The sequence below is a fragment of the Rana temporaria genome, chromosome 10 (genome assembly GCF_905171775.1).
Source record: "Rana temporaria chromosome 10, aRanTem1.1, whole genome shotgun sequence".
Lineage (NCBI taxonomy): Eukaryota > Metazoa > Chordata > Amphibia > Anura > Ranidae > Rana > Rana temporaria.
This window is the reverse complement of record NC_053498.1, coordinates 29,478,618-29,490,495: the sequence shown is the minus strand read 5'-3', so window position 1 is coordinate 29,490,495 and position 11,878 is coordinate 29,478,618.

Genomic DNA, 11,878 nt, shown 5'->3' with positions numbered 1-11,878 from the left:
TTCAACCAAAAGCTCCCATCGAACATTTGTTGTCGGAAATTCCGAGCGTGTGTACTTGGCATTATTTTATAGGGCAGAGAGAAAATGCAACAGCCTATAACAACAAATCAATATTTAGCTTCTGCCTGCTGATGCCTTTGTTTGGTTGATTTATCTGGGTTACTTCACATTTCATTTTTAGCCTGTAATCTTAAAGTGGATGTAAACCCAATTCATTAAATTTGAGCTGGGCACATATATCTGCAGTATTTTGTTATCTCTCTTCAAATAGCTAAGTCCCTTTAGCTCTCTCTCTTGAACAGTTGCTCTGTTTATCAGCCTGATAACTCCTGACACATTCTCTCACACTTTAGATAAAAGCAGCCTGAAATTTCTGTCATGGGAGGTTGTTGCTAAAATAGATTAACAGGGAGCTTTTTGGTCATATGAGCTAATGGTGAAACACTGGTTATGTGCCAGAAAAAGATCAGTTTTCAGACAGAACCACTAATAGGCCTTGCATGCCAGACATGAGTTTTTTTTTTTTTAGCAGTAACAACATGACCAATACTCCACCATTCAGACAAGTGACTTACACCAGTAGGTTGAGGATTAGGGATGCTCAAAGTAATGTAAATTCATGATACTAGGGTGACTAGACATCCCCAGTTTCAGGGGACAGTCCCCTGATTGAGGACACTGTCCCCGGACCAAATCTGTCCCTGGTTTTGTCCCCAGATTGGATTTAATAGGGGACAGGGGCAATTTCAAAGACAGTCAGTGCAGAATTAAAATAAAAAAAATTGAATATCACCCCCCCCCTCCGCCGTGCCTACTAGCATAGGGGGGGGTTGTATTTTTCCCATTATCTGTGCCCCTTTCTGATGATCATGTGCTGGTGGGGGGGGGGATATTTCTTCAGTTTCGGGTGCATGCCCATTCATTTCCGCCCACATGTTCTTCTGCCTTGGCTCAAATCCTGGCCAGCCACCTGCCTATCTCCTCGCCTTCCCTGGTGGAGTGATCTTCCTCCGCTCCCCATCTAGTAGTAGCCAGGGCCCGAAGAGTAAGACTTGAGAGGCTGTGAGGCGGGCAGTGACGGGCAGAAAGTCGCTGATTGCCGCCATTACTAGTAAAGAAAAAATATGTCCCCGGATTTCATTTTAAAAATCTGGTCACCTTAATCTATACCAACCTGTTACATGTTGTTTCCCCATTGCTGTGACCCCCCCCCCCCCTTGCATACATTTTCGAATAAATTGCATTTAAATACATTTTTTTTATGTGATCATGTGACCCCAGCTCTTTCTCTGGTGCAGCTGTCATGGTAGCCAGTAAGCTTCTAACTTCAGTTTGTTTAGATAAGCTTTGGCAATAAAACCTCCAGTGGCGACTGGTGCTCCAGCCGGAGGGGGCAATGCAGGGCAGTGAGAAATCGCTCTGGATGGCCATCTTCCGAGTCTTAGATCTTCCTGTACATCCTCCCCCCTGCCCGGCCAATATGATCGCTTCTTCGCTTGGCCGATCACGTTCCTCCTGCTTCCTGATTGGCTGGGAGGAGAAGCAGGAAGACAATGGGGAATAAATAATTTGCTATTGTCACATAACTGGGTTGGCTCAGGGCGCTATGTAAATATATACCATACCAGTATATATGTATATATGTGTGTATGACTGTGTGTCCCTAGCGTGTCATGATCCTACGGGGTAAAAATGACCGCACCAGCCAAGCAGATACTGGCTGGAAAAAGCGCCCAGAGGCGATTCAGTTCACATGCGTTGCGCTATACAAGTCATTCATTCATTCATTCATACCTTGAAATCTTCTTTAATGGTTTATCTTCCATTATGATTACAAGAACAGGTGTTGTCATTCGCTGGTTTGGTGGGGGTTTTGGTACAACATGTACAACATTGTGTTTCACTAGGAGGAAAAGAATGCTGCTGTGTAGGTGGGAGAAACAAATGGCTGCTGTGTCGGTGGTGTCAGTCCAAGGTGAACTGTCTTATCTGTGTCACTAGGAGTGTGAGTTGGAGGGCTTTTGGTGGGCATTTTTTTTATTTTAATCTAGAGTGCTTTCTGAGCTGAGCACATTCTTCTACCTGCACATCTGAGCTAAGGGCAGATGGATTCCAGGAAATAAACGATACATGATTCATCTGTCCTTACTCAAGATGGCCATAGATAGAAATACTGGGGTTGTTTTTCAGAGGGATTTCTCAAATAAAGCATGGAGACGTGGAAAGATGGGGAGTTTGCTTTGAATAGTTAAAATGGATAAATACCGTTTGCAGTTTACGGTGCTTAGATACAGTTGTGCCCTACCTTGAGGGGCCCTTTGTGGTTGCAGAGTGAGAAGCGGGTTAAAGGGATCTGAGGGAGTAGTGTGGCTTTTTGGGGCTTTTAAGGGTAGAAGGAAGCTCTGGGGCTGAGTTGCTTCTCCACCCTATATGTACTGACTAGGGATGAGCCAAACCCCCCCCCCCCCCCAGAACCTGTGAACAGACCAACAGTTTGTGTGAACTTTAGAACCCCGTTAAAGTCTATGGGACTGGAACATTTAAGATCTAAAATGCTAATTTTAAAGGCTAATATGCAAGTTATTGTCCTATAATGATTTTTCGGCTCCCGGCAATACAGAGAAAAGTCATTGATAAAAAAAAAAACTTCATGGGGATCCACCCAAATTCAATTACCAGGTCTGGTAAGGATTTTAAGGGGAACTCCACCCCAAATTTAAAAAAAAAATGGCGTGGAGTTCCCCCCAAAAATCTACACCAGACCCTTTATCCGAGCACGAAACCTGGCAGGCCGCAGGAAAAGGGGGGAAGAGAGAGCGGCCCCCCTCCTGAACCGTACCAGGCCACATGCCCTCAACATTGGGAGGATGCTTTGGGGGGTCTGTGACTTTTCTCTGTATTGCTGGCAATAGAGCCGACAATTCTTTATAGCCGCAAGTGATTTTAAATTACTTTTTTTCCCTTTAGAATTGACACTTTGTGCAGGGACAGTTCCAAGCACGGGAAACAGGCGCTACTTCACAGGCATACTATACACCCCCCAGGTACGAAATTTAAAGGAATATTTCACTTTTATTGTTTCACTTTAAGCATTATTAAAATCACTGCTCCCGAAAAAATGACAGTTTTTAAAACTTTTTTTGCATTGATACATGTCCCCTGGGCCAGGACCAAGGTCCCCAAACACTTTTTAGGACAATAACTTGCATATTAGTCTTTAAAATTAGCACTTTCGTTTTTAAATGTTCGAGTCACATAGACTTTAACAGGGTTCTAAAGTTCACACGAACATTTGGTCTGTTCGCAGGTTCTAATGTGAAGCAATGTTCGAGTCGAACATGAGTTCGACTCAAACTCGAAGTTCATCCCTATCACAGACCTACTATTTAGTGTGACACCTGCCCAGGAATTAAGGCAACTGCTTCTTCCAGTCTCTGGTCATGTGATATATCACAATCTTCTTCCACTCTTGTAAAGAAATAATTTCCGGACGCCTGCACTTCCAAAAATCCTTTTATTAAAGCTTCATATGACAAGTGGTTGACAGATGGAGCAGGGGACAAAGAGGCAGACACGTTTCGAGCAAATATCAGCGCTTAGTCATTACATTCTTCCACTCTTGCTGCTCTCTTCTGCCCACAGTATGCAGCCATTGGAGAGAAAAGAGAGCAGATTCTTTCCTCCATCAGCATTTTTTTATGTTTTTTATGTTTTTTATGACAGTATTGTTTTGTAGGTGTATAGTCTCACTATTTTATGAGACTTTTTTCGATTTTTGATCGTAATAAAAATTGGAACCTTTTATTATTCATGACAATTTATTGAGTACCTGAAAGTCACGTGTTTCCCCTCTTATTCTGTTCATTTATATTAAACAAATGTTTGGATGTGGTACTGTTTTGAATTTGGTTGGGGATAGGGACAACACACTGAGATTACCCTCATCCCTGAAAATGAGGAATCATTGTACTGTAGTAATAATAACACACAGCTCAAAATGCTCCACTGCCTTTTTCGGAAGCTGAAATCTTGCTGTAGTAAATGCTAATAGTGTGGATGAAATTACAAAATCAAATCAGCACTTTCATTTTGACTTTTCAAGATATGAACCGCCTTTTTACCTTACCACAACATATCTAACCTAAATCAACCTCAATGTGAACAAAGATTTTCTAACATTCACATAAGTACTTTTAAAGGTTTCCATAACAAGGAGTAATTTCTGATGCTGGCCGTTTAACAGATAACATATTCCCCTGGATAGCAACATTACAATTATAAATCTCATTATAGGCAAGTGTTATTCAGATGGACATTTTTTTTAATAATCATGATTTATATATGTATACTATATTGTCAAAAGTATTGGGACACCTGCCTTTACATGCACATGAACTATATTGGCGTCTTAGTCCGTAGGGTTCACAATTGAGTTGGCCTACCCTTTGCAGCTAGAAATTGCAAAGATGGGTGCCCCAGGGACACTCTCTGGGGCACCCATCTTTTCAATTTCTTCTTGATTTGGGATGTGGCAAAGGTCTCCATTGCTATACTCCTCTGGTGGTTTCCCTCCATATTCTTCACCCTTTGCAGCTAGAACAGCTTCAGCTCTTCTGGGAAAGCTGTCCACAAGGTTTATGAGTGTCTATGGGAATGTTTTACCATTCTTCCAGAAGCACATTTGTGAGGTCAGGCACTGATGTTGAACGAGAAGGCCTGGCTCACAGTGTCCACTCTAATTGATCCAAAAGATATTCTATTGGGTGGAGGTCAGAACTCTGTGCAGGTCAGTCTAGTTCCTCCACCCCAAACTCGCTCATCTATGTCTTTATGGATCTTGCTTTTTGCACTGGTGCTCAATCATTTTGGAACAGGAAGGGCCCATCCCCAAACTGTTCCCACACCATTTTTTTCATCGATCTTGCCGGGAGTCGGCAATACATTACTGCCGCAAGCAAATTTAAATTACATTTTTTCCTTTAGAAATGTCTACTACCATGCACAGATGCATCACTTTACAGGCAGACTAAGAGGATCCCCCCATGCACGATAGTTAAAAGAATATAATAACTTTTTTTTTCAACTTTTTCAACTTTTTTTTGCATTGGTACATGTTCCATAGGGCAGTACCCAGGTCCCCATACACTTTTTATGGCAATAACTTGCATATAAACCTTTATAATTAGGACTTTTGATTTTTCATGTTTGTGTCCCATAGACTTTAATAGGGTTTACATGTTTGGTAGAACTTTTTGCCTGTTCGGGGTGTTGTGGTGCGAACCGAACTGGGGGGTGTTCGGCTCATCCCTACTCTTGATTATTTGCATATAAAAAGCTCCCTATTGAGTCCAGTCACAGTTGTTATAACCTGTGATGAAGAGAGTGCCTAATCCCTCGAAACACGTTGGATGCCTTGTACCACTCGAATGAGAATGATTAGAATTTTCTTTGGATTTACTTGGAGGATGGAGTAAATGACCGTAGTAATAATAAGCGACAATTACGAGAAAGTCTTTCAGCTTGGACTTCATGCAAATTCGTCTGTGCATCCTCAAAGATGAGGGAGTTGCTAGAGAAGGGGTTTTTAATTGTAAAATAGCCTAATTGGGGTGGAGGTGTCGGGAGAGAATTATAATCCCCCCCCCCCGGCTTTTTCTTTCCCTGGTTGGTTGGGGGTTGGTTTGTAGGGTGAGTTGTCACAAGAAGTTTCTTTATTTGAGATCATAAGTGTATAGGCAGGCCTCTTCATATTGTGGTTTTCCTTTTCAGGAATAGGATGACTCGCAATCTATACGATTATGTGAATGATCGTGTTTGTGTTCATTTTGATTCAAAACTTCAATAACAATTATAAAAAGAAAAAGGGGAAGCAAAAAAAGAAAAACAAATAATTTTCTTAATAATTTACTTTAATTTTTCTGATTTATGGCATAGCACTTCCACTTCTTCTCTTACACACTTCAACTTTTCCTAGAACCCCCTTTGGGGGCATGGCATTAGGTGTAAGCAGTCTCGTCAAAGCAAGTCGGCTTAGTCATAAACAGGTGATATAGTGCCTCCTATATTTTGTATGTGTGTGTATATTCATCCTATCTATCTATCTATCTATCTATCTATCTATCTATCTATCTATCTATCTATCTATCTATCTATCTATCTATCTATCTATATCTATCTATATCTATCTATCTATCTATCTGTAGATAGATATATAGATATGTAGCACCCTCTACCGTAGGTAGGTGCTAGAATAGGATTTTTCTAGGGAAACTGTCAGCGCAGGTAAATTTATGCAGGCCTATGCTTCAGGCTAGGCCTGCTTGTTTTGATCTGGGGGCAGGGAGTGGTTAGTGCAGCAGTGGGTTTGACCACCTGTGCTCTAGTTTTTCCAATGGATTGTTCTGGAAAAGAGGCACAGGGCCTAGGACTGGAATGGCAAGCAGGTCATGTGAGGTGCCCTGACCCATCCCCACTTGGTATTGGCAGGGGGCAGCCCTCCCATATAGGCTGAGGTCACATGCCTCTGGGGAGGAGTTATCGGCCAGTTGACTTGGAGAATGGAGTACTAGACAATGGCAGGAAGTAGCCCCCATCTGGGCGGGGGGGGTGCACAGAGCGTGGAGGAGCCCAGGAGAGATGTGTGGGAGCTTCATCCTTACACGGTCATGGATGAAGTCCTCATCTTTACTTGGTCATTGAGGAGTCCCGGAACAGAGGAGAGACTGTGGGGAAGTATGTCAAATCTATGTGCCCCACGAGGGCAGGATTTGCAAGTCGGGCCAGCTGGGATCAGTAGTCCACCAACCAACTAAATTACTAGGCCGCCGGGGAGAGGTATTGCAGACCTCTGGCCTAGTAGCAGCACCTAAACACAGCCAGCTAGTTGGGATTATTCAGAGTGATTCCTTTTTGTCACAAAGAAGATGGGACTGGATCTAATAATTCTGCAGTGATATAGTAGTTGTGCAGTGGACATTTGTGCAGGATTAGAGAAGTCCTGGGAGCAACAGTCTGCAGGAGTTAGTGCAGAGGAAGAGGAGAAATAGTCTGCATGGTGATATGCAGGGTAAGAGTCTGTAAGGCCTCATGTACACTGGACGTTAAAATAACGTTATAAAAACGCCAGTAGCTTTGCAGTGAGTTTATCAACTTTTTTCAACTATTTTCAGCTTTTTTCAACGTTTCTTCAATAGCGTTTTTTTACCGTTTTTCCACGTTAGCGTTTTTTTTTAAGGAAAAAAATTATCTTTTTTTTAAATGGATCAAAAACTTTAAAAAACGCTGGTGAGTGAAGTTTTTAAGCGTTTATCAACGCTTATCAGCATTTATCAGCATTAGATCGTTTTTACATCTGAAAAACGTCTCTCAGAACCCACTAGCTTTTTTTTTTACTGCTCAATAACGCCACTGCCCAAAACTGCTAATAACAGCCTATGTGTGCATGGACACATAGGATAACATGATGGAGAGTTTATTGACTGTAGAAAAAATATTCTACTGCCAAAAACAGCTGCTGTAAAAACGTCCAGTGTGCATGAGGCCTAAATGTTAGTAGCACATCAATTCTTCAAGGCTAAACAGTTCATCAAGGTTCACTAAATATGGCATCCCATATCCTCCTTACTCAACCAAGTTATATCCCCCAATAAACAAAAACAAAACAACGCAAATTATTTTTCATGTTCGTTGTCTTTTGAGGTGATAGATGGAGGTCTGGCAGCAGGGTGATATGGTGTATGTGGATGTTAGTTACTAGTAGCAACCAAGGGTTATATGATGGTGCCGATTTCGGCTGGGATGGACAAAATTGCATATTCTGTAATCTGCACAAATGGTAAAATCCTTTTAACATGCTTTAGCTTTTCCTGTTGTGTTTGAAAGTGCATTACATTGTGGTATTATGTTTTTTTTTTTCTGAATTTGCTGTATTGTGTTTTCTACCGCAATAAGGAGTCTTTATTTCCGTTTTATTATGGTATCATTATATGATTTATTTTTTATCTTTTTGCTAAACCAAGCTCGCTTCAAAAATTACAGCCAGGGCTGAGAGTTGATCTATGTTGCTGATAATTTTTCTTTATTTCTGTATTTACTAAAATGCTATAAAATAAAAAAATGTATTCTTTAAAAAATGAGTGACCTTTGTGTATTTCTTCAAAGAAGATGAAAACAAGTATTTTATTTAAAAATAGTGATTGTAATGTACAGTGCTTTAATCAATTAAATACAGTTAGGGATAACATCTACTTTATAAATGTATTGTTGCAATGCATTTGAGAAGTAATTATCTTGTGTTAATTTGTCTATATCTGAGGTTTACAACCACTTTAAAAGTATGAACAAAGCACATCCTTCTATAGTGTTTGTTTCAATCAAGATCACTGTCATTTATGTCTGTTTCTTTGTTCCTCTGGTATCAGTATGAATCACTTCTGACAAGTTTTGACACCAGGGGGAAAAAAGGTGACAAGGAGGGACCTCCAGCTGATTGACAGCCTCCGCTCTGTTTCAAAAATGTAATATATTGCAACAAGTCCTTGGTGTGGTGGCTGCATTAATTATCCTTTTTTTTTCAATCTTCTTTTGCTTTATTTTTACCTATTAATCCTGCAAATTACGCACTTCCTGTTCCTGGGTGGCTACTTCACTCCTTCACTGTATCCATGGAGGGAGCCATAGTTGTCACATTAAGCTGCTCTCCTGATATGGACTACAAACATGTTTGTATCTCTTCATCTCTAATACGTTGGGGGAAGTGTGATTCTAAGAAGAAAGATATTCTTTAGTGCATCCCACAGGTGGTGACAAGGTAGGCTGCCCACATGACCCGGATTGCCCGGGACTGTCCTGCAATTGACATGTCTGTCCTGGGTCCCGGGCACCTTCATTCCAGGACAATACAGTGTCCCGGAATGAAATGGAGGACACAGCCACCCCCTACTAACTACATTTCCGGAACTGGTTGCCATGGCTGGCTCTGCCTGGCATCTGGCAACCAGTGACAATTTACTCTGACAGTGAGGCCAGGAGCGAGGCCTGTGCCTAGTGCAGCACTGCTGTCCCCACCCACCTCAGAACCTCCTTCTCCGGCACCCAGCAGTAAGCAGCAGGGAGTCTGGTGTGATCTTTACTCTCCAGATAGTGACTCCATTCCTTTCCTTCTATGCATGCGGCTCATGCAGAGGGAGTGACAGCAGCACTGCATCTGGTGGCAGACTATGGGTGGCAAGCGACACTGCATCTGGTGGCAGGGGTCACTGCATCTGGTAGCAAGTGGCACATTCACCTGATAAATAACCTGCCGCCAAATTCCCCATCAACCCCGAAAACTACTGGACTGCAAGGGATTGGAGGTGAATATTATAGCAAAAGCTAGTTTTTGTTATTTCTCATAAGCTATCCATTGTCATCTTATCTTTGGCTTTAATTCTGCTCTCCAGTTAATTTTTACATAGTTATGCCGCGTACACACGATCAGAAATTCCAACAAGAAAACCATGTATTTTTTTTCCGACTGAATTTTGGCTCAAACTTGTGTTGCATACACACGGTGACACCAAATTACGTCCGTCAAGAACGCAGTGACGTACAACACTACGACGAGCCGAGAAAAATTAAGTTCAATGCTTCCGAGCATGCGTAGGATTTTTCTCTGTCGGAATTGCATACAGACAATCCAAATTTCCTCCAAGAACGTTTCCCGTCTGAAACTTTGAGAACCAGTTCTCAAATGTTTCTTGGTGGAAATTCCGACAGAAAAATTCCACTGGAGCTTACACACGGACGAAATTTCCGACCAAAAGCTCACATCGGACTTTTCTTGTCAGAATTTTTTTTTTGTTTCAAACATTTTATTAAAGTTAAAATAGGAATACAATTAATTTCCGTATACATACACAGGGTTTTACAATAATTATTGAACATAAAATAACAGAAATATGGATCTTGTCAGAATTTTTTGATCGTGTGTATGTGGCATTAGACCCCTTCCACATGTGGGGGGGCGACTCCGCTTATGCAGCGCAAACACAGATGCAACCTGCTCTACTCTGAGTGGTTGGATGTAAACGGACCTCCTTTCTTTTACACCTGTGACCCATGGTTTCTTTAGTGTGCCACTCAGACTCGATCACTATCGGGAGTAGTGTGGGTAATGCTGCAACCACTGCAGGAGTGCCAGCAAGGGATGGAGCTTGTCGAAGCTCCTGTAGTCACTGGAAGGAAGAGTGGAAAGATCCCTGGTGCCGCACATCCACGGAGTCCTATGGTGGTATGAGAGAGACAACCTCAGCTTGGGCTACCACCAGGCCACGCCTCCAATGTGTTTCAGTCCGCCCCTTGGGGCTTAGTCAAGGGGATCTATGACTAAGCTCCGAGGGGTGGAGATAAACGCATTGAAGGTGTGGCCTGGTGGGAGCCCAAGCTGAAGTCGTCTCTCTCATACCACCATAGGACTCCGTGGATGTGCGGCACCAGGGATCTTTCCACTCTTCCTTACAATTTCTTTTACACCTGACTTCCATCTGATCCGATCCACTAGACAGATGGGGAATGGATCAACCTCCGTCTGTTTTTAGTGTAGAGGATTGGGGGTCGGTGAAAATTTAAAAATTCTAAAATAAGAAAGTAAATGCTGATAATTAGAAAGAACGAAAATCAAATAATTTTAAATAACTAATAATAACTATTAAATTATAGGTATTGGAATGTCCTTTCAAATTTGTCTGTTAGTAAACGTAATGAATACAAATTTATCTGAAGTTACGAATTATCCGAAATAAAAAATGCTGCATCCAAATAAATGGAACGGCACCAAATAATAATAAAAAATATGTTTTCATTATAATTATTGTTATTTATTACTATTTATTTGTTACATTCCATTCGTTTAGATGCAGCATTTTTTATTTTGGATAATTCGTAACTTCAGATAAATTCATATTCGTTACGTTTACCAAATTTTAAAGGAAATTCCAATACCTATAATTTAATAGTTACCAATAGTTTAGTTATTATTGGTTATTATTTCAGATTTTCGGGTTTTTGAATCTTTGGATTTTCAGAAACATTTTGAAATTAGAGAATTTTGATATTTCAGAATTAACTAATTTGTCTAAATTCGTTAAACAAATTTGGAACTGAACAAATTGCACATATCTACCAAACAGTCTACTCGTGTGAAAGGAGCCTTTGGTTGAAAAAAAGACAGAAGTCCATCTTGTTTCACCAATAGAAAAAAGTTTATAGAAAACTTCCATATATACACAATCTTATACCTACAGTTGATTCAGAAGAAGGCAACCCCCCAATAAAGCATGGTCCAATTTGCTCCAGCAGTGGAAATAACTCTTTCCTGATCCCTCCCCCTTAAGGCAAATGGATATTCCCTGGAATTTGTTGCAGGTTTTGTTACTGTATATTTGCTTATCTGCTAAAAAACAAACAAACAAAAACAAAAAAAACAGCAAGAATTATACAGTACATTGTGCCTATTTGATCAGGTCTAAGCATCAGGGCGTGAAAAGGGTGCAAATGCTTTTGGTCTAAATATGTTAGAGGTCCAACCACCCATTCTGCTTTCTTTCCCAACTATGAGTGCACAATAATTTCATGTTCTTAATCCTTTTAAGTGCTGACTTTGCCTCTGATAGTCTTATAATGAAAAAGAAAATCATTTTGCCCATTTTTCTTTTAAAGGCATGAGAACTAGCAAAAGGTTAAAAGTTCAATAGTATAAAAGTTCAATGGTATAAAAGTTCAATAGAGTAAACCTGAAAATGAGGAAGGAAATACCCTGAGTGATTTCAGTATGGTTGATGAATGACTCACTGTACCTATACAAGAAGACATAGCACTCAGGGCTCAAGTCCTGCGGGAA